This window comes from Miniopterus natalensis, chromosome X (genome assembly GCF_054644295.1).
Source record: "Miniopterus natalensis isolate mMinNat1 chromosome X, mMinNat1.hap1, whole genome shotgun sequence".
NCBI classification, from domain to species: domain Eukaryota; kingdom Metazoa; phylum Chordata; class Mammalia; order Chiroptera; family Miniopteridae; genus Miniopterus; species Miniopterus natalensis.
This window is the reverse complement of record NC_142103.1, coordinates 35,867,270-35,891,097: the sequence shown is the minus strand read 5'-3', so window position 1 is coordinate 35,891,097 and position 23,828 is coordinate 35,867,270. Positions and strand designations below refer to the sequence as shown.

General features: G+C 37.8%; 1 protein-coding gene and 1 long non-coding RNA gene across 2 annotated transcripts in view; one reads left to right on the top strand and one right to left on the bottom strand.

Moving 5' to 3' along the window:
- Nucleotides 1-16,869, bottom strand: part of LOC107527566 (uncharacterized) — a 169,340-nt gene extending 152,471 nt beyond the window's left edge. Inside the window, exons 1-2 of the long non-coding RNA XR_015713702.1 lie at nucleotides 16,754-16,869; nucleotides 1,225-1,295 (exon numbers count right to left, since the gene is read on the bottom strand). This is a non-coding gene — a long non-coding RNA (uncharacterized LOC107527566). The remainder of the gene's footprint in view (nucleotides 1-1,224; nucleotides 1,296-16,753) is intronic.
- A 5,542-nt stretch (nucleotides 16,870-22,411) lies between these two features.
- PCDH11X (protocadherin 11 X-linked) overlaps nucleotides 22,412-23,828 on the top strand; it is a 675,478-nt gene continuing 674,061 nt past the window's right edge. Inside the window, exon 1 of the mRNA XM_087813444.1 lies at nucleotides 22,412-22,722. The gene's annotated coding sequence lies outside the window, so the exon portion shown is untranslated. The remainder of the gene's footprint in view (nucleotides 22,723-23,828) is intronic.

The window sequence follows — 23,828 nt, the reverse complement described above, 5'->3', positions numbered from 1 at the left end:
ATGTTGTTATATTTTCCATTTCTAAACAGTAGTTTAGATTAAATGAAATGGAAGCACACAAAGTAGATAAGTGAGGCTGATTCAGAGAACAAGCCAGTCATTGAACCTCAGGAATAAGACATTATTTTTAAACAGGAATTCATGAATGGCAAAAGTTTCAGAGCAAGCATGTTACATGCCCAAGTGAATGAATTTGTTATTTTAAACCCTGCCTGAGTCCATCCAGCTTAAGTGCAATATTTTATGTTTTGTCACTCCTATTTCAGGGTGTATTATAATTTAAGTATAGTGACTCCTGATCACAATATGACAGGACTACTATTGCCTTTAACGTTTTGTTTATTTAAAAATATATATCTTTGTCCAGTAATAGCATATATGAAGCTTTTGTTTTCATCCATTTCATTAGAGATTATAGCCTTAGGTGAGAAATTATTTTTTTCTTTAACTTACTTTAAGTTATAAAAGTCAGCAAACTACTGCTAAACCTGTACTTTATTTTAATCTAAAGAAATAAACAAACTGTTCATTAGTTTTTAGTCACAAGAGTTCATATTTCAGTTCATATAGTAGTAGCATTTTCTCAGGAAATTTAAAATATCTAAACCTGACAAAATATAACTACAATAAAGTACACTAAAAAAGCAAACAAATTCTTCTTATAAGATTTCATTGTAACACTATGCTTTTTTATTAGGTTTCGTTTGATTTCTGGTTTTGCATCCAAAATGATGCAAAGAGTCAACCAAAACTTTTAGTTAACATTCCAATTAGCACAGTTAACTGGAACTCTTCTTACAAGTTGAAATACTGTGTCACTTCGAGTGGAAAAAGTGGAAAACCTGGGTTTTGAATGCACAAAAGGGACTAAAATACAAAGTATAAGCTGTTTATAGATTTTTAAGTTCATAGTAAAGTGTCAAAATTGCATTTTTATTATGATTGAAAATATTTCAACAATGTCTTCTCAGCTATATTTCTGTTTTATTTTTCTTTCTTTTATGTTTTAGAAGCATCTGTGTGATGAATCACAATGGTTCTTCTTGCCCTTACTTCAGAGGGGTTATTTAGTTTGCAAGGTTAAATATCAAATCTTACTCCCTCTGGTTACTCTAAGCACACTGCATTGCCCAACCAAAGCCCTAATGAATTATTACCTGTTTCTGACAAACAGGATGCTAGTTCTAAGAAGCATTTAATGACATTCATAATTAAAAGTCTTACCTAAAAATCTGTTTATGGAAGAATTAGCCTCATTAATGGGTTTGCCACAAAGTCACTGTTAATGATGTTCCCTGGAAGAGATTAGAGGTGAAAAAGGAAGTGAATTTAAAAAGGAAAACAAGCATGCGCACAAACAACTCTCTAACTTTGATTCAGTTTTTTCAGGTCAGTAGTTGCACTGACAATTGTCACAATTGCCCCTGAAAGCAAAGGTACCTGGAATGAGAGTAAAAAAGAAAAGCATATTATTGTTCACCCCTAAGAATTTCCTCTGCTTTTTGGAAGAGCTAGGCATAAAGCTATAGAGGAAGCTGCCACGAGGTCATAGCACATCTTTATATATTTTTAAAAGCATCTGCCAGTCAGAGAAACAATCTGGTGGCGTAGGTAACAGCTGCACCCGCGGCCTGCCGCAACCACATCAAAATCACAACTAAAATACAGAACCACCATCACTTGGAACCCACTGAAATCTGGCTGAACAGAAGCCCCACAACCAGGGAACTGAAGGAGCACCGAGATCAGTAAGAGGGGCGGAGATGTGGGCGGATCGGGGCTGAATCTCAGAGACGTGGCTGCTGGCCCACACCTGGTGCCACGGGGTAAACCCGAGAGGAAATCTCGTTGGTGGAGGTTTCCTGGAGGAGCGAGGGGTCCCAGGCCCACAGCAGGCCCACAGCCCAGGGCTCCAGGCTGGGAAGAGACGTCCCCACAACTCCGGGCTGTGAAAACCAGCAGAGACTGTAGCTGAGGGTTGCAGAGGCTGCGGGAGCCCCAGCAGCGCTTCTTAAAGGGCCCGCATACGGACTCAGATGCGCTCCCTCTGAGCCCCAGCACAGGGCAACAGCTTGAAAGGACCTGGGACACTTGAGGAGGAACTAACTTACCCGAAATTGGGGCAAGAGCTGGAAGCGCAGCTTTCTCCCAGGCAGAAGAGCTGGCAGAGGCCATTGCTCCTTTGGCAAGCCCTCTCCCCACACAGCTGGCAGGCAGGCACCATATTTGAATTGCCAGCACCTGCCTCACACCTTTGGCCCCGCCCAGGTGATTCCTGGAGGTCCCGCCTCTCCCCACCTGCTAGCTCATCCAGGCCATTTCCAGTGGCTATTCTATGCAAGTGGCCTCTTGAGCCTCATGCTTAGGCCTTTCCTAAAATCTCTCAAACAAGCAGCAGCGTGCCCCATACAGCTTGATAAGTGGCCCCAGGCCTGGCACTAGTGGCAGCCTGCATTGGCTCATAGCTTGGCTTCTCCTGGACACCACCAAGCCGAGCACAAGTAGCAGCCAACTACAGTTTGGTGTGTTGCTCATGCTGGGTGGCCCTGGGAAAGTCACTGGCAGAGGCTGACTTTGCACCTCCAGGGAGCCCCAGAGACAGTGCACCTGGTGGTCAGACTTGACCATGCTGGATTACAACCCTACCACATCCACAAGTGACACACTCAAGGGGCACACTTGGAGAATACCAAAGTTCCACTGAAGTAAATCTTACTCCATAGGGGTGTCTCCAGCACAGCTCTTAGGCTGTAGCTGCAGCTGGTCCTCATAGCTGATTGGCCTGGAGGTCAATTCCTCCCAGTGATGCCAAGAGCAACCAAGGCTCAACTACAACAGGTCAGAGCACACAGTCCACACAGGGGAGCACCTAGAAGGCCCAGCTCAGGTGACTGGGGAGGCTGAGCCACTGGACCCTATAGGACACCTACTACACAAAGCCACTCTACAAATTCCAGGACACATAGCAGCTCTACCTAATACATACGAACAAACACCATGAAGCAGTCAAAATGTGGAGGGAAAGAAACATGTCACAAAGGAAAGAACAGAAGCAATCTCCAGAAAAGGAACTAAATGAAATAGAACCAAGCAAGCTAACAGATACAGAGTTCAGAATTATGTTATAAGGATGCTCAAGGATATTAGTAAGAGTACTAAGAAAACAAGTGAGACCATCGATGACATAATAAAGTACCAATTTGAAATGAAGGCTACAAGAACTGAAATGAAGCATAATTTACAGGGAATCAACAGTAGACTAGAGGACTCTGAGAATCAAATCAAAAATTTGGAATACGAGGAAACAAAAATCAGCCAGCCAGAAGAGCAAAAAGAAAAAAGAATCCAGAATTATGAAGATAGTATAAGGAGTCTCTGGGACAACTTCAAGAGGCCCAACATTCATATTATTGGGGTGCCAGAAGGAGAAGAAAGACAGAAAGAAATTGAAAACTTATTTCAAAAAATAATTACAGAAAACTTCCCCTACCTGGGGAAAGAAATAGACTTACAAGTCCAGGAAGCACAGAGGGTCCCAAACAAGAGGGACCCAAAGAGGCCCACAGCAAGACACATCATAATTAAAATGCCAAAGGTTACACAAAGAAAGAATCTTAAAAGCAGCAAGAGAAAAGCAATGAGTTACCTACAAGGGAGCACCCATATGACTGTCAGCTGATTTCTCAACAGAAACCTTGCAGGCCAGAAGGGAGTGGCAAGAAATATTCAAAGTGTTGAAAAACAAAAACCTACAACCAAGAATACTCTACCCAGCAAAGCTATCATTTAGAACTGAAGATCAGAAAAGAGCTTCACAGATAAGAGAAAGCTAAAAGAGTTCATCACCACCAGACCAGCACTAAAGGAAATGTTGAAGGGTCTTCTTTAAGAAGAAGCTAATGAACAAAAGAATCTGATGAACTAGATAGATCCAGAGACACTGACACGTGCAACAGGCGATTATATTTCAGAGGAAAGAGGGAAGGGGGGTGGGGGGTGGGAAGAGATTAACCAAAGAAGTTATGTGCATATATGCATAACCCATGGATACAGTCAATAACAGAGTAAAGGCCTGGGAGGGGGGAGCAAGGTGGAGGGAGTCAATTGGGGGGAAAAACGGGGCACCTGTAATACTTTCAACAATAAAAATAAATTAAAAAAATAAATAATAGCATCTGCATTGGTTTTCTATTGCTATCATATCAAATTATCACAATCTTAGAGGATTTAAAAAACACCCATTTTTATCTCATAGTTCTATAGGTCAGAAGTCCAAGTGGACTTGACTGGGTTCTCTGCTTGGGGTGTCACAGGGTTGAAATCAAAGTGTTGGTAAATCTCTGCTCCTTTAGTGTACATTTTGGGAAAGAATCTACTTTGAAGCTCATTCAGCTTGTGGATCGAATCCAGTTCCCTATGGTTGTAGGACTGTGGTTTCACTTCCCTTGCTGACTGTTATCCACATTCCTTCTCACATGATCTCATCCATGTTCAAAGGTTGCAAAGGCACATTGAATCCCAGGTGTTCTTAGGATCTCTCACTTCCTCTCTTCTGTGATCACCAGGAAAAAACTGTCTACTTTTAAAGGGGTCACATAATTAAGTCAGGCCCACTTAGATAATATCTGTATTTTATGGTCAACTGACCTGGGACATTAATTACATCTGCACAGGCCATGATAGTACCTAGATAAATGTTTGATTGAAGAACTGGGGCATGGAGATCTTGAGCATGTCCAAGGGTGGGAAGAATCTTTAAAATTTGGCCTGCCACAGAACCCCTTCCCCTAAGAGGAAAGACTTCCAAGGTTCACAGCTTCAATTTAAGCCCCCACTTGTAAATTCCTTGTGCTGTGAACAATTGCACAACCATACATAGCAGTCTTAAGTTATATCTTCTAGGGGTCAAGAGTCCTTGCACTAACCCTTTGGCTTCTTTTTCTCCTTAGAACCTTTCCTGCCTTGCCCAGCCCTCTTTATTGAAAATATTGTATCTTCAGAACATATCTCCTTCTCACCTTCTCCTAAACCTTAATAACTGTTATCCTCTGTTTGAAATTTTTAATGTGTATTTAATAATAATTTGTACATTATTGATGATCTAGAATACATCTTTATGACTAATTTATTTCTACCTTTGGAGGTGTGTTTTTCTCCAGCGGACTGTGTCCTTCAATAATTTATTTTAATTTCAACTAAATGAAAAGCCATAAGCCTATGAAAGTAGTTTATATGTGTCTTCTTTATTTTTTACTGGCAAAAATGTAGTTGTTAATTTCCCATATAGACAATGGTCAATTGAGTATATAATTGTGCTGATGATGTTATTACCTGAGATATACTAAATCACATTTTATTATTCAAGTGTATTTGTGAAAGAAGTTCTACCATTAAGAAAGCATATGAGGTAACACAATAATAAAAATGGAGTTTATACAGAAAAATAACTATGAAAAAATGCTTTTAATACATCTAATAAATATTTAGGAGAAAAAAACAGTCATTTAAATAATCACAACTCTTAAGTCTGAATTGTCTTGGAACCAAAAAGAACTTTATTTACATTTTGAGGGTGTTAAATTTCTAGTGGGTTGAAACCTCATTCACAAAACATGGAAACTGAACAAGATGAACTATCAAGCAAAATAGAGACAGACTCATAAAGAGCAGGTAGACAGCTCTGGTGAGGGGCGGGGGTGTTGGGGGGGGTTAGGTGGAGGGATTGAGCAAAAAAGATAAAAAAAATAGAACTCATGTACATGGACAAAAGTGTGGTGATTGCATCGGGGGGGGGGGTGGAAATGTAAGAGGGCATAGAGGGGATAAATGGTGATGGAAAAAATAAAATAAAGAAAACTTGGAGATTGAACCTCTCTACTCAATAGAAAAGTGGATATGAACTTCTTCACCTGCAAGCTGTCACAGTAATTAACCAAGAAAACGACTATTTCCATACAAATGTTAGATAACCATAATCCCCCCTAAAAAATGAACATTCTATTATTCCTTAGGGTCACTGCAAATCATAAAAGGGTTTATCACACCCACCTTAGAGGGTAAGTCTACCATAGCAAGGTCTTTGGCATTCAAAGACAGAGGAGCTAGATGATTAAAAACAAGGCTGCTGGAACTCTGGCAGGAATGTATATTTTCACTATTTAGCATATGTTTACAAACTAAGATGCAATGTAACTTGTTAGGAAACACACTGACTTGAATTTAGGATATGTGGATTTTAAATCTAGCTCTGCCTCTAACTATGTCTTTTTTTATTAAGCCTGAGTTTCAGTTTCTTCATCAGTAAGATGAGAATGCAGGCCTACATTTTTTTTTTTTTTTTTTTTAAGATCTGAGTGAGTTCTGAGAGTCTATAATGACAGCATCACGGACTTCTGATAAGCATTTGGACAAATGAATATGCCACATATGTGTAAACTGCCACTTTCTAAGCAAGCTGTTATTAGAACAAACTATGATGCAGAGCAAGCCCCTGAGGGTCAGAACTTAGTCTTCATTCTCATTCTACCAATATGTAATGAAACACTGGTGGCTTTATCTCTTTCAACCTCATCTGCTCATCTCTAAAATTGAGCTATGGCTTTCTAAAACCACTTAATAGTGTTATTTTCTGAGGATGAATCAAATAACAGACATGAAGTGTTTGAATAGTAAAAAATCATACAGAAATATGATAATAAATATATCCTGGCAATTTACTGTGATGAACAATTTATCCTGCTAAGCAATAAATGGGTATGCTCGTGAATAAGTTATTTAAATCCTCTGGGCCTCAGTTTTCTCAAAGGTACAATGAGAATGATGGCCTAGATCAGTGAGTTTTTAAAGTAGTTTTCATTTTTGAGCAGCAGAACTAACTTCATAGCAATTATTAAGTGAAACCCCACATATGTATCAAGAGAATAACAAAGTAGTTAAAACTGAGGATGACCCAGGACCTTGCCCAACCAGATTCCTTCTCACTGCACCCCCATACCATAGTTTCTAAGGCACCTCTATGAAATCCTAGGACTCTGAGGAATACAGTTTGAAAACATCTAGAGTAGGTGATTTTTAATATGTTCTCTAGTTTCAAATATATGTTTAAAATTTTGACAACTGAAAAGATCTATTCACTTGCTTTTGAATAGACAGTTTTTATTATCTGAGGAAATCACAGGAAGTAAATTCAACACTTTTATAGCAACTTTCTTTTCATTTCTGTTGTTTGTCCTTTAATTTTCATATTTTAAAAGACCACCCTGTCTTCCCAATTATGAATCAAAGTTTGTTATCGTAAATGTATTTACTATTTCTACTTCATTGGTTAGAGATTAAAGCAGATTAATCTTCCATTTAAAACACCATATAGCCCTGCTGGGCATGGCTCAGCGGTTGAGCATCGACCTGGGATCCAGGAGATCAGGGTTTGATTCCCGGTCAGGGCACATGCCCGGGTTGAGGGCTCGATCGGTGCCTCTCTCATCATTGATGTTTCTATCTCTCTCTCTCCCTCTCCTTTCCTCTCTCTGAAATTAATAAAGATATATTTTTAAAAATAAAAATAAAAAAATAAAACACCATATAAAACAACTACCACTAGTGTTCTCATCACACAGAGTAGTTATTACCAGCTCCAAAAATGACTATGAAATTTGTATAGCAGTACTAATTAATTCCATAATACACACACACATACAAAGAAAAATCAACAGCCTACTGATGTTATTAGACCCATAGAAAGACTTAGACCCCATTAGATTGACACATTTCAGGACACTATTTTATTTCTTATCAAATGATTAAAAACTAAGTTTGTGACTATGGAATTATATGGCTTTATGGCACTCTTCTAAAAACGGTATCAAAAATAGATGGTTATAAGTGAGCTAAAAACAGGTAGTGCCACTGTTCCAACAAGGTATGTAATTAATGAATAAGCCCTTAGTGTGTACCCAGTACATATAGCTAATGAATTCAGAATTCTGCTTAAAGAAGACCTGCATTTATCTTAAACTTATTATAAAATTTACCACAGGAGCATCCATTTACAGCTGAGGGATTATTCTGCTATACAATTAGAAACATAATTTTCAAACTAATTGAAAGCATATATGTATATCTGAGTCAGGTTAATTTTAGGAAAGTATATTTCTGATGTTTTAAACAAGACCACAAATAGAAATTACGAAGTTAGTACTATAAATTCCTTTATTATTTTTCAAAAGCGGCTTTGGTGAAAGGAATGAAATTGCAAGTGTCATTGATCTATAAAGTATATTATTTCCTGTGGAGAGTTTAATAAAAATACTAAAAATAAGTGTTTTACTTATAATATCTCCTATGTTGAACACTATTTTTAATCTTAACCAAAGAAGCAGTGATTTACATATGTGGCTTTAGCGTCCATGGTTCACTGTGCAGAGCCAAAACTGATGTCACACCATAATTGCCTAACATATCAATAATCTATAAAGTGAAATTGGTCTGTGAGAGATCGCTGGGATACTTCCAAGTTCTCTTTCATGGAAAAAAAAAAAGTTAATCTCTTAATGAAATAAATACAAAAGGAAATTAACAAAGAAATTATGATCAAGTAAAATGACTCTCAGTTATATTGTGACTATCATCTGAAGTCACTTTTCAAAGTAATGTATCAGTCATCTCAGGGGTGCTACTTAGCAATAAAATAACATAAGACAACACAACATAGATGTTTGAGGCAGGAAGTAAGAGAAAACTACTTGCAATAGAGGCTATAAGAGGGTTTTTAATTAGGCAGAATGTAATTTAGCAGAAACTATACTTTGACCAAGAAACTGATATTGTTCTCAGAATTTGATAATAGTAAAGACACTCTAATACAAAGGCTTAGAATTTAAAGAACTCTTACTTGAGTCTATTAATTTTATTTTCATCATTTTAGATATTCTATTGTATAATTTTTATTAAGAAAATACAAAAATGTAATATTTAAAGTCATCAGTAATTCTAAACTAATTGAACCTCAGTTTCTCTATTGTGATATTTCTTCAATATCCAAGTAACTTTATCTCTTTTTCACATGCTTTCTCAGTAGAAATGTAAGTACATTATAAGTCACAGTTTCTCAAATTGAGTTCAACAGAATAATAATAGATGTCATTGATAAAAAGAAAGAAAAAATACAGACTCCATAGGCAATTAATTTTGGGAAATTCTGAGCTAGAAAATGTTGAACATTTTTTTTATTGTATTTATTGATTTTTAGAGAGAGAGGAAGGGAGAGAGAAACATCAATTTGTTGTTCCACTTATTTATGTATTCATTGGTTGATTCTTGTATGTGCCTTAACCGGGCATATACACCACAACCCTGGTGTATCATGAAGATGCTCTCACCAACTGAGCTACTTGGCCAGGTCTCTGAACCTACTTTTTTACTACAACACATCTTAGAGTCATTAAAGTTAATATTAATTACAAATCCAAAGAACATTCTTCTGAAAACACTGTGCTAAGTAAACGTATCACTTAGATGATAGGTATTTGTCAAAGGTTATAACACTGTCTGAATGAAATCTTTGAGTAGCTTAATAAGTAAACTATGCATCTGTTGCAGTCCTCTTGCATGGGGTATTAGGATCACAGAAATGGTCAGTGACCCAAATTAGTTGCTCAATTTAGAATTTGTGATCTCCCAATACTAGATGTAGTATGCATGGCCTCTGATTCAGCACCAAATATTTCAGAATAGAAAACTTAGATTTCTTAGGTATCCATTTTTTGTGTGACCATGAATACATAGTATATTAGCAATAGGAAGAATTTCTGATCTCTGTCTTCTTTATTTTTTTAGTTCCCCCTATCTTCTTTTACATTTTTTAGTATTATCAACACATGGCCAGTTGATTACTGAATGCCAATTTATGGCATTCTGTGCATATATGAATAAATACCTGAAGGAAAAGAGCAAAAGACAATTCTTTCTCCCTTGTCATTGTGATTTCAAGAAGTGTTAGCACATTTTTAGCATCCTTGCTTAATAGCCTGCATCAGTTTTAACAAGCCAAGTTAAAGAAGAACCTTATTCTTTCAAACTTAGGGTTTGTCATTATTTTGAGATTCATTAGTTTAATTAGCAGAGGGTTGTGCTAATGAGTCCAAGGCCATGGAATTGAGTCACGTATAGGCCAGTTAATTTTGTACAGAAAAAAAATATTTTGTTTCCACCCACACAAAGCCCTTTGCCATTAACTAACCCTCTAACGAATGTCTATTTTTTTATCACACAGAAAACCTCACCACTGCTACTTTTTTAAAGAGCAAGCAAGATCATATGCATATGTAGGCAGAGAGCTTGTTCATCATTAATTAATAGATCTTGAGCCATACCTCTAAACACACATTTACTTAAAGGAACTTTCTCAATAGGGAAAATTCAAGATTCAATCATATTTTAAATAACAATGTTCCAACAAAATTGAAACAGACTCCTAGAAACAGAGAACAGACTGATGGTAGCCAGAGGGGCAGGGGATGGGGGGACTGGGTAAAAAGCTGAATTGATTAAGAAGTACAAATTGGCAGTTACAGAATAATCACAGGGATGTAAAGTACAGCACAGGGAATATAGCCACTAATATTTGAATAACTATGTATGAAGCCAGGTGGATACAGGAAATAATGGGGAGATAACTCTATTAGTTATATAAATATTTAACCACTATGCTGTACACATGAAACTAATAAAAAATTGAATATAAACTGTAATTGAAAAATAAACAAATAAATAACAGTGTTCCACTTTAATAAATTTCAGGTTGTTCTTTCTCTTTTACAGATATCAATATTTTGTTTAACTGAAAAATACTATGTGCAGTATTACAACAAGTTAAAACAATTAAGAAATTCATGAGCTATTATCTGCTAAAATCGAGTTAGTCTTTATTTTCATAAAAGAATCCCAGTCACTTCAATTTAGTCTGTCAATTATGACTCCATTTTTTCTTCTGAGAGCATATTGTAAATAATAGCACAGAATTTCAATTGAGATAGATAAAATCATTGCATTGCTTTATATCCTCTGTCATTGAAAAATAACAAAAATGACAACTGGTCTTAAGAAAAGTTTTAAAGTTTGACTAATGCTCCTTTTGTGTGAAATATAGTACACTTAGCAGTTCAAAGTGGAAAAAATCTAATCCGAGAGGATTGTCATCATAGAACTTGAAAGAAAGATTGGTTTGATAGCTTTCTATTTTATGTTCAATACAAAATTCCATTTCATTTGATTTCTCAGGAATTTCATGTATCCTTTAAACACGACAATTATCTGAGAAGAAAAATGTCCTCTGACCAAAAGTCCAAAACTTGAACAAATTCTATAATTTCTAAGATGACAAGGGCCACTCCTAGTTTACAGAGCTCCATATTATACACATTGCATGTTTTTTTGTCCTTTAATTAAAGAACTAAAATCTCTTCCACATTTGGTGCCAATCTGGTTAAGAATCAAATTCCAGAAGGTTACAAAAAAAATTGAAAATTTTTCAGAATTAAAAATTGAAGTAATTTTGTAGGCCTAAATTTACCTACTCAGTAAAGACCCAAACTTAAAAGTTAAATTCTATTTTTGAAGATATTTTTAAATTTTTTCTGGAAGACTAAAAGGGAGGACTTTTGACATGGATAAATAAGGAGTGAATCATGGTTTTGTGGAGTATGTAGCTTATACACAAGGGCTCTCTTAAACAAAAAGATCCAAATTACTCATATGAAATTTGGTTCAAGCAAACTATTAATTTATAGAGAGAAAAGAATCGCACCAAATAACAAATTTTCTAAAGCTGATATCACAAAACATCACAAAATTCAAGAGAATGGCATATGTGTATTAAAAACTGCTTGACATATCTCTGTAATACTTTTTTCAACATTTTTGGCTGTATATCATTTCACTGTCTCTTCATATGACAATTGTTTTCTAATATCAGGCCTCAAAAGAGATTTATGCAAGTGAGGGGCCTTAAGCAAAAACTTCATTAGCTTCATAGTAAATCTGCCTCTGTTTATATCAATCATTTGATCACTGTATGGTTGTTCAAATGATCTAAACTTGTGACGACCTGCTGTTTCAAAACATATATATATACATATATATATATGTGTGTGTGTGTGTGTGTGTGTGTATGTGTATGTATGTATTTAACTATCTATACATATATGTGCACACACATACATATAATACAAAGCATTAATTTTAATTTTGGAATGTACTTAAAGGCAAATTACTCCTCAAAGAAGATATAGTGATATGGTGGGAGGTGAGGTGAAAAGGGATGTTCATTTTCTACAAATAAATTGAGGTTACCAATACCTTCTCCCTGCTTCCTTTGGTGAATGGGGGTCATACTTACAATTATACAACTCACCATCTAGATCTCTAAAATACATGTGAGATGGAAAGGCAATTTACAGAATTTAACTTAAAATGTGCTTTGAATATATAGTTCTTCATTAAGTTCTTGTTTATGAATAAATAAATGAACTAACAAATGAGTGGGTAAATAATACAGCTATCTTGACCTCCCATTTTCTTATACCTTGATGACTACTTTAGGTGTCAAATGAAGTCTAAATATGTTGGTCTATTGGAGTATTCAACTACATTAAGATGTATCAGGTGTTTCATTAGCAGTGTTCATGCTCATTATCTCATTTGTTCCTCATAACAATTCTCAAGATAATTATATATCTCAATACAGAGTTATTAAAATTGGAACATAGAGAGTTTAAGTAACTTAGCAAATGTTCTACAGCTAGAATGCCACAGAATCACACATTGAATTCAGGCTTTCTAGACTCTTAGGTAAAATACACCATAGCTGTTTCTGTTTTCTTCATGCTATACCGTAAAAATGTAGCCAAAAAAAAAAGCTTATTAAATTAAAATTGTGTTCCGGACAAGTTCTACACAAAAATGTAATATATTATGACAAAAAACAGTTACAATGGGATCTCTCATTGTTGTACCACAATGTACAGATTTCTTTAATTTATCCCCTTTCATTTCCATATCCATAAATTGCTCTTCCTATCTTTAGTTTTGAAAGGGTGTATGGTCTACTTTGGGAAGTAGCATATCAAGGGTACCATGAATTTGAATAGCATGACATAGTTATATGCAGAAGGATTAACGTCATTATGATGGGGCAGACAGGTTTGAAGAGCCAGAAAAGTGCTTTTAAAGATACCTAACAGCATATTTCATATTATTTCATACTATTTCAAAAGGGTTCTCTGGTTGAATAAACTCCTCATATGCTCCTGCTGGAGTGTCACCACACAAATTTGTATATTAAAGACCCAGAGATCCTACTCTAAATAAAACGGTTTCCACCCTGGGCAGCACCCCTACCTTCCTCAACTCCAACACATTCCTCTTCTGCCTCCTAGAGGGCCTCAATCACAGCACACACACCATTACTGCCTTCTCCACTCTGAGTTGTTTTCTTTTGAAGACTACACTGATGGAACTTGCATCTGAGGAGCTGAAAGTAAAGAGGTTAGAGGTTCAAGGACAGGGTTTGAACATCAATTTGTATCTTTCCACTGTTGCTAACTGATATCTCCCTTCCTTTCTTTCCCAAGTCTGCAATACAAAAGTCATTATGAAGAGACTGATGACTTCAATTCCTTCTTTGGTATCCTTCCCTTTTTCCCCTCACCAACCTCCTGGAGTACTTGTTGAAAAGTTGAAAGAGAAATAGCACAGAATAAGTTTTAAAAGTGATGGTAGTAATTTATGTTCATATATGCATAACCCATGGACACAGACAATAGTGTGGTGAAGGCCTGGGAAGGGGAGGAGGTGCGGGGTAGAAGGGGTCAATGGGGAAAAAAGAAGACATCTGTAATTCTTTCAACAATAAAGATAAATTTTTAAAAAGTGATGGTAGTAAAGTTGAAGGATAAATCAAAGAAAATAGGTTTAGAAGGAAAAAGGACCTGTACTGCCTTCCTTCTCTCAGAACCCCAAATGTTGCTTATTCTTCATACCCCTCCTCCTTGGCTCCCTCCTACTCCTTGAGATCCAATCCAGGTTCCTAGTTCCCACACATGCCTTGGAGACAAAAAGACTATCTTCTAGTTTTTGAATTTATTTTCATTCATTATTATTTGAATAGAACTCTAAGTCAAGTTAATTTTGTTTATTTAACTGTAATTTTTAATTCCTTCATAAAGAGAATCTAAAGTAATAATAAAGATATTATTTATCTGACAATTTTCCCATTAGACTGCATCTCATGCCATAATCTTTCTGTAAAGTATAAGCAAGCACTATATTCAGAGAAAATTTTTATTTATATTGTTTTGTGCATTGTTAACTCAGAAGGATTTTTAAAAGACTAGAATGACACAGAGATATAACTAAGTTAATCTAGTACAAACTATAGTTGTATTTAATTCTCCATAAAATGTTAGTTTATAACAATAGCTGACAAATACAGTTTAATACTTAAAGTATAAGTACATAATTCTTGAAATCCTTAACTAGCTTTAAAGATAGCCACTTCATTATCATTGTAACTTACTGACATACAACTCAAAGTTACCACACATCTCATCTTGTAAATGCATTTTTAAAACATTATCGCTTTTTCAGAAATGCATTCATGCTCCCCACCTCAAGTGATCCTTGTGAAAAGGGGGCAATTTTAATAATTCATAGGACTTTGGGAAATCTATGTCATTTAACAAGTTTCTGACAATGTTAATTTACATTTTCTGATATTTTATTTGTAATTTTTTGATCATTGTTACATCCCTATGGTTATTTTTTAGAGAATAATTAATAATTGATTAGAGTGGAAGTGTGGATGGTAAGTAATTCAGTTGTATTGTTCAAGAATTATAAATACCTTTGAATAAGACATCATTACTTATTATGATAAATTGCGGAAGGCTTACAAATATAGCCTACCCACTTCAGCATCTTCTATAGAATAAATGTCCAAGAATATAAAGCATAAAGCGTGCTATTTGAGTCATAAATAATTTTGGTATTTATAGGACAGTTCTAAGAAAGTTGTCCTGCTGAGATCATGACTCTCAGCCAAGTAAGGTACTATTTCACTGACAATGAGCCTACAACACCAGGGAAATGGACTGGTGGAAACTAGTCCATGTCAATGCTCCATCTGAGTATCAGAGCTTGAACACTGGTAGTACCAGTGGGTACTAGAATGCCACTCATATAACCGAGGCACATGGCTAACTGTACAAACTGGACCACTAGGGTTGGACTTGGAATAAAACTTGAATTTGTCAAATTTACCACAAGAACACTGAACCCTGAGTCTGAAAAGACATTGAATTTGAAAACCAATCAGTGGACCAGATGGAAGTTTTTGAAAGATTCTTTGGTATGAAAGGATTAGGTTCAGTCTGGAGAAGTTCTTTTAGTGCTTTGAGCTCCAGCAATAGATCTAGAGGAGACAGAGTCTGATAATAGCAACATTCACAGAGGAAGAAATCCAGAAGCAATATTTTATTTGCCTTGCCAATTTTGCGCTACATTTTTTTTCTTTTAAAGGAGAACCCTTCCATGCTCCAAATCTTTTTCTTAGCTGTCTAGCTTGTCAAATAACATAACCACCATCGGATCAATAGTGTGCTAAATTGCACCTGTGGTTTCAAGAAAAAAGGATTAATTGAAAAATTCAAGACATCTTTTGTTTTTTCTTGAAAGTAAAATGTATCACCATTCTTCACCTTATGTGAAAGGAAATCTAAAAGGAATAGTTGAGACCATCTGCATTTTGGCAACTGAGAAGAATTCTTCGATTTTGCATTTTACCCAAAGACAGAAACTGACACTCAGCTAAGTTTCAATAATGATGAAATAAATACTATTCAATCTTAAAACAGAAACACTATGTTGATTATCTTAATGTGTATCTAATCATTTGAAATCATATGTCTGCAGTAAATCAGTCAATGAAAAATGGTTCAAAGTAGCTTTCCATTAAACACAATGTTGACTAAAACACAATATGGTGTGTGTGTGTTTTAAATTAAAGCAGTTTTCTCACATTTCAATGAAATACACAGCATATTTGTTATCATAAATCAGAAAATAACTGATTTCACAAACAATACAAAAGTTAAGTCTACTTAGCTCACAGTCATATCTTATAATAGAAATAAAGAGACTTAAAGAGAAAAGAAACCTCAGCGTGGTGTAGGATTAGCCCAAGATTCTTTTAAAATATATGTTTGTTTTTTTATTAATCCCAATATATTGCTTTGTAAACATTATGTGATTGTTTTCATATGTGTGTCTAATTTCTTAAATTTAGAGCAGTAGTTGGTACCTACTTCCCGAAGAGATGACCACATAGAAGTCTTGGTAAGATGAAAAAAAATTCAATCTCAATTTTAAAAGAAACAAGGAAAAAAGATTCTGTTTCCCTCAGCAACCAAAATCTCTTTGAATCTTTCACCTCACCAGGCAACATCTGTAGAACTCAAGCTAAAGCCTGTCCTGAGGAAAGAAGTCTAGAGACTGTTAATAGCATTCTGATCCTTCTACACTTTAAAAGGCATACTAACATTCCCTGCTCCCATACTTTCATCACACTACAGGCAAATAACACAGAGATGAAAAGCCTCATCCAGTACAGTTTGCAACTACTCATCAGTAGAAAAATGAGAGTACAGTAGGGGAAACTCATTCTTTAATAAGAAACAGCAACCTTGAGGATACCACATACCTTCATTCATTTAATTGCATTAACGAGAGCTCAGTACTTCAGCAAAGTTCATCACACAAAGTTATAATTCCCAGACTTGTATGAAAGAAATTCAGCTGCAGTTTCTGTCTACTGTGTGTATGTAGCTGTTGAAACCTAGGGAGAGAGAGAAAAACTTACATGGCATGATTACCAAACAAGTGTCCCACCCCGATTTAATTACACAGGTTGTTGGAGTTATGGGGAATTCCTGTTGAAATATTTTCTTCATTGAAAGCCCTTTCTTAGGTATTTTTACTTCTCATCCTCAATTACTTAGGCTTTGACAAAGTTTTTCTGAGAGCAGGAAACCATTTCAAACTTTTCCCAATTATTTGCCCAAGTACTATAGCAAACTTCTAATATTTTATTATTTTGGCAATGTCGTAAGGTCAGTCCCAGGACTAAAATAAATTTAAAAAATCTTGCAAGTCACATCCTGGAAAGAATAAAGAAGTGTTAGTTTCATTTCAGAGGTATGCCTTTTTCAAATTCTTATAATCTATAGTGGTGGAGCGGGGGAAGGGTGTTGGAAGATTTTATTCATCATTCTAAGCTCTCCCTAATAGCACCCTCTAGTGTCTTCAGTTGAATTCTGCATTTTCTCATCAGCTAGGTAGTGTTTCTCCCTCTAAACTACTGAAGAGGAAAAGCTCTATAACTACCAGGCTTTCCCCTTTTTCTGTGTCTTTAGCTTCTGCAGAAACTCATTTGTCTTCTGTGGACTTGACACCAGTTGCAGCCTTGTTTTCATTTGTGATTTGAATGCCTCAACATTAGAAACATCTACCAGTTAAATGTAAAAGTTAATGTACAAATTATGACAGTGAAAATGTTTGGAATTGAGGAAGTACTTTTAACTCTTCAAAGCACTGGCATACACATTTTCATTTGTGTATGTCACAATAGTGTCCCTCCTTCAACCACTGCATATGTATATTTGTTGTTTTTAGAGAGTGAAGTAAATGATTTTACTTGGCATAAAGAAAATTAGTTTTTAACTAAAGCTTTCTCTTTAAGTAGTTGTCTCTAGCTTATTAGGGCTTAAGTTGTTTTGTGTGTGTGTTTTTAAATTTTACTTAACATATTTATTTCCTAACTCTTGGAGAGTGAACAACTTTTTGTTTAAAGTCAGGAACTGTACTAAGCATTTTAGGTACATTATCTTATTTAAATATCACTACAATAATTTGAAGTGAATAATGTTATTACACCCATTCTTTGGTGAAGAAACTGAAGATTTTTAGGATAGCTCTGTGGAAAAAAGTATAATTCAAGCCACGTATGTCATTTTAAATTTTCTAACAGCCACATTAGAAATATTAAAAATAAACAGGTGAAGTTATTTTAATGTTTATTTAGCCAAAATATTATCATTTCATCATGCAATTTAGAAAATAACATATTTTACATACTTGTGTATGTATGTGCCTGTGCATGTGCTAAGTCTTCAAAATAAGGTATGGACACAGCACTTCTCAATTTGGGTTGCCACATTTCAATAGCCATATGTGACTACTGACTATCTTATTATACAGTACAGATCTGGAGATTAATTTGCCCACAGCCTCACAGATAGAAATACTAGAGCTAGAACTCCAAATTTGATCGAAAACCAAAGCCTTTTTCTGAACCAATGGGCCTCACTGCCTCCTATTAATTGCAATTATTGCTGATGACTAATATTAAATATGAAAAATATCATGGAGAATGCAATATATCCAGTCTTACAGTTTTGTGCCCACACACCCACCTACATTCTCAATGACAATGATGATTTATCTATTGTAACATTTATGTACAATGTACAGTGCAAGTCGTTGTGGAAAGCACAGAGAAAAGGAATTTGATGCAAAAGAACTGCCACATGACACAAAATACTAATTTTCCTGCATCTGTATGACCCGTGCATTCTCTTTGCAGACTGAGTACATGGAAAAGCAAATCACAAAAGAATGGCAGACTACTTAAATAAGGGGTGTTTCAATGCAAGGGCAGTTGAAATCCCAGAATATTTGATTGGCTTCATTAATCTTTATCAAAGGTGGTTTTGCCAGTGAAATAAAAATGTACACAGATAGGAGCTACCAATGCTCACCTCTTTTAGTCTCTTTTTAATAGGTCTCCATGGCTAATCAACCCTTTTTTAGATAAATACATTATTTCTCAGTTTTAATCAATTCTTCCTGGCCTGAGAAACATCCTTACTGAAAGTATTTTAAATCTCTTATCTGATCCATTCTACAATTATATAGTATTTTGATAGTTTAATCCTCAGAGATTAGACACATTTCCATGTTTATAGAGTAGACATTACCATAATTTCCTTTTTCTGGTGTTAGCAGAACACTGGCTCAAGTTCCAAACTGGAAAACTGAACAAACAAAATGCAATAAACATCACAGCTCCTTCATGGCATCTCCTCCAAAAAATAAATTCCTACAGTTCCCTTTTAACTTTTGAGGGTTTTTGTTAATTATAAAATATTTTATGTAATGTAAATTCTGAAAATGTATGATCACACAATCTGAGGAACACATCCTGAGGATCAGCATAGTGGATTGGAAATGACCTGCGTTTGAATTTCCAAACTATATACTTTACAGACAGGTAGCTTTGGACATTTTACCTAGTCTCTGTGTATCTCTGTTTCCTCATTTGTTAGAAAACTTTGAAGCTAATAATATCTATCTCATAGAATGATTGGGAACATTAATATGACAATGTATATAATGCAGGTGGTGCATAAAAGGTATTCAATTAAGAAATCCTTTCTGTATGTAAGCAGAGTAGAGTTCTCATCAGTCCTTTTATTTTTATTTTTTTAATTTGTCTTTTTTTGAAGTATTACAGATGTCCCTGTTTTTTCCTTCTTGGCCCCCTACTACCTCACCACTGCCTCCCACCCCAGGCCTTCATCAGTCCTTTTAGAGTTAGAACACTGAGCGGAGAGTGTTGCCAGGTTTCCTGGCTTTTGGTTATTCCATTGCTCATTGGTGCCACCATCAGGCAGAATACAGGAAAAAAGAAAATGGGAAAACATGTTTTTTTCTTCATTATTTTCAGATGTGTATTTCTGTCAGTCTTACCAATAACTGAATTTCTCAGATATTTTTCTGGGTTACTAAGTTCAAATAGTAGTCTCCTTGGCCTGTAAGTAATGTTTCTGTTCTACAGATATCATTTTCTATTGGACTATATATACTTAAAACAAAATGCTGTGCTCTATAGTATAGAAGAATCCAGGTTATCTATAAAGCAGCCATGCAGCTGGATTTTTAGGAGTTATACACTCTGAATGGAATTCCAGTCTGTTACTCTCCAGCTCCATGGACTTGTGCAAATTATCTGTCCTTTGTGAGCTTTAGTTTTGGGAATTGTAAAAGGTGAATAAAAATATTAACCTCATGAGTCCTTCATGATGTTAACTTTATATACTTCATAACAGTCACTAAATAGTTCTCTCCTCCTGCCTTGGGTTTAGGTGGAAATCTTAGGAAATAATTAATTGGTGTCTGATGTGGCTGTTATGGATGATTTGATTATCAGTGCTCTGAGACTGCCTCCATGGCACTGTTTTGCCACACTATCCTCGATCAATCAGTGGTTTTATTTTCTTTGAGTTCCTTCCATCCCTTATGATAGAGTCTCATCCAGCAGTGCAAACCCCAAGAGTCAGAACTATAATAATTTGACAGTTTCTGATTTCATCGCCAAGACATTTCTTAGCTCTAGGAAGAGGACAATGCACGTGCTGGATATGGTTAATAACGGAGGCAGAACTACAGGAGGAGTAAAGTGTGATAGTAAATAGTTCCCTGTGCCCTCTTTCATGCACACCATAATGAACTGCAGTGCTAATGTCGCTGTTGCTCTCAGTGGTGGCTTTAGGTGAAAAAAAAAAAAAAAGAGAGAGAGAGAACAGGAAAGAAAAAGGGAAGGAAGTGATATGAGGATTATTTGAACCAAGATTTTAACCTTTAAAAATATCAGAAATTGAAAAGATGGCAGTTATCAAGATGGAGAGGGAAATACTGGGGAAAGAAGACTTGCCCTTCAAAAATAATAATAGTAATAATAATAATAATATACTTCCCATGAAGAATCTATTAGAGAAAATCTACTAATGATAATTGACAACAATTTTCTTTCTTGGTGTCCTTTCTCCGTGCAAGTATATCCCCCCTTCCATTTAGCAGGCAAAAATAAAAATGAATACTGTGCTCCCGGCACACGGAAAGATTATCTACTTTTTCTCCTTGTATTTCGGGAAGGAGCGTCTTTTTCCAAAAACAAAGCAGACCACTAGAAAGATAAGTTTTTTTTCTGTTAGTTAAGCACGGAAAATGAATTTTCACCTAAAGCCTTGAGCCTTTTGGAAAGGAATTTAGAGAATTCACCTGGTTCATCCTCTGGCCTCTGGGTAAATTTAAGGACTTGCACTTTGGAGCAAGAATCAGATTGGACCAACTGGGAAGGTTTTAGTTGTTGCTTTTTGCTTTTAGTCCCATGACAGGGACAGGGGATTTACCCCTGCTTCTAGATACCTACAACCCATCGGAGCCATAAACCAGCCACATTTCCCCCGTCGCTTTAGTGGCCTTTGGCGACCGGGCACCCCAATGTCCACCCGGCTGGAGCGCGCTGGCAAGCACCAGCCTTGCGGCTCCAGACTGGGTTCCTCCCTCTCTTGCATCCTTTCCTACCTCTGAAACGCGCCGTCCACACCCGCGATGCTGCCCGAGCCCCAATCCGCGGCAGCGAAGCGGCTGGACCCCGCAAGAGCAGTCTGAAGCCACGGACCTGCTTAACGCTCTCTTGTACTTGCTCTCTTGGGTAGCCAAAGGCTAGACCGCCCCCTTGTCAACCTCCCTGCTGTCCCCGGACGATCAATGGAAAGGCAAGCAAGGTACCAGACCTGGCTCACAGTTGAGTGTGATATATGCAGCAGACAGTCTCTCTGCTCCAACTGCGGTTTTGCCGGGCTCCTGCCCCTACTTCCACTAGTGTGCCTTAAGTATCCTTTGTATGAGAAAATGGAGCTGCTGGATGCTCGTTCTCTAGCTGGAGTCAGGGCGGTCAGCGGGATCGCGAGAAAAGCACACATAAGAAAAATAAAACTTCTGTAAGATAATGTGAATGAGTTCAACTTAAAGGAAAGCCTAAGAGAGCAGTCAGCGGAGGACCGAGCGTCGGAATGCATGCCCTTGCTTTTGCTCTGCAAAGCGGACATCCCGAAAGCCACGCGTTTTCCCCAGTACCGGGTCCCGCACGCGAGTGTACCGCCAGCACGGATTCTGCCGCCTTGTCGGGCGACGAACAGTAACTTCCTAAGCTTACCTCCATCTCGCCCCCGCCCTTCTCCCCAGTTCCCCGTCAGCCCGGAGGTGCCGCCCCCGAAGTGGTGGGGGTGTGGGGTGCAGGGAGTGGGGACCAGAGGGGGGTACCCAGCAATTGGTGCTGCGCCATCCCCTCCCAGCAGGCGGCCCAGGCGCTGGTTCACTTCTCCCTCCCACCCCCTCCACCCCCCGCGCTCCACTCGCTCACCCCCCTTCCTTCCCCCCTCTCCCCCTCGATCTAGTCCCTCCCACTCGCCATTGAAAAGGGCTGGCTCGGCGCTGGCTCCTTGCAGTCGGCGAACTGTCTGGGCGGGAGGAACTGTAAGTCTGAGCTGCACGTAGCGGCCCGAGAGAGCTGAACAGAGTGCGCTGAGTGGCAGTGGCTGTAGCAGTGGCAGTTGCAGAGGCGACACCGGAGGCACAGGCAGCCCAGGCAACCCGGGCGGCCCCAAAACCTCACAAGCAACCTTCACAACACCGGGTGCTCCGCGGACTGCGAGCTGTGGCGGTAGAGCCCGCTACAGCAATCGCAGTCTTGTGGAGCAGGCGCAAGCCTTTTTTTTCTCTTTTTTTCTTCCCACTTCATTCTACTCTACTGGCTACAATCACAAGGTGAGTATTGGGTCGGGTGCCAGAACCGAGTGCGGGTGTGAAGCTTGAGTCTCGCACTTAGTGTGCGGAGGCTTCCTGCTGCCTGCACCTGGGGTCTCGACTATGACCACATAGTGGTTTCAAAGACCCTTCTGGTGTCCTCCCTTCCCCCTACCCTCATCTCTTTCCTGGAGGTAAGAGAAAGAGCAAACCTCGGAAATGAGCGCAGGTAGAATATATTTTTGGCACTGCCACCGCTCGGCTTGGCTTGGTTACTTTTCGGAAACTCTCACTTCTGTCAGAAAAGTGTCCGCGCATGAATTTCCCCGAAATTGGCCGTGCAGAAAGGTCTTTGACTTTAACAGATACAGCCAGCTTTAGTGAGGCCGAGAGAAACTCTAAGATTGGGGCAGGTCCTGAGAAAAGATCACATCCCTCTCGGGCTAGCGTGGCGGAACGGTCCGAGCCGAGGGGCAATGCCCCAAGCCCAGCGCCCGCTCAGACCTCGCGCCGGTGGACCCTGCTGTGCTCTTACCTCTGGGGGCTTGGGCTTGGACCTTTGCCAGGCTGGCTCTAATCCTTTGGGTCCGGACCCTGGCACCGAGCGACGGAGAGTGCAGCGCGCCAAGGAGCGCGCAGGATCCCCCGGGCAGTTCCGCCAGGCGTTCGCCCCCCCCCCCTTCCTTCCGCCCTACTTACCGAGCTGTGCTCAGCCAGCACCTGCTGGATGCGGAGATGGTAGGTGTGAGAAATTCTGCCCAATTTTTTTAAAAAGGAACTCCTCACCATGCGTAGCTGGAAAGGGAAAAAAAAAAAAAAAAAAAAAAAAAGCACCCTTTTCTCATTGACAAAAAGAAAGAAACTTTCTAAGAGCATAGCGGAACGTAAGAGGGGGTTCCTCTCTCTCTAAAGAAATGACTTTTAATCCCGTTGCCATAAAATACCTACTTATCCCATAAGTGAATGCCGTTTACTGAGATAGAACCGAAAAACAGTTCGTCTCTCCACAAGGGAATTATTTTTAAAGCGCATAGTCATAAAACGGCCACTTTTTTACGAAAAGAATGGCCTCTGAATGTGCCCTCGGAAAAGGTGACTTTTTAAAAGCATGGAGCCGTGAATGGGTC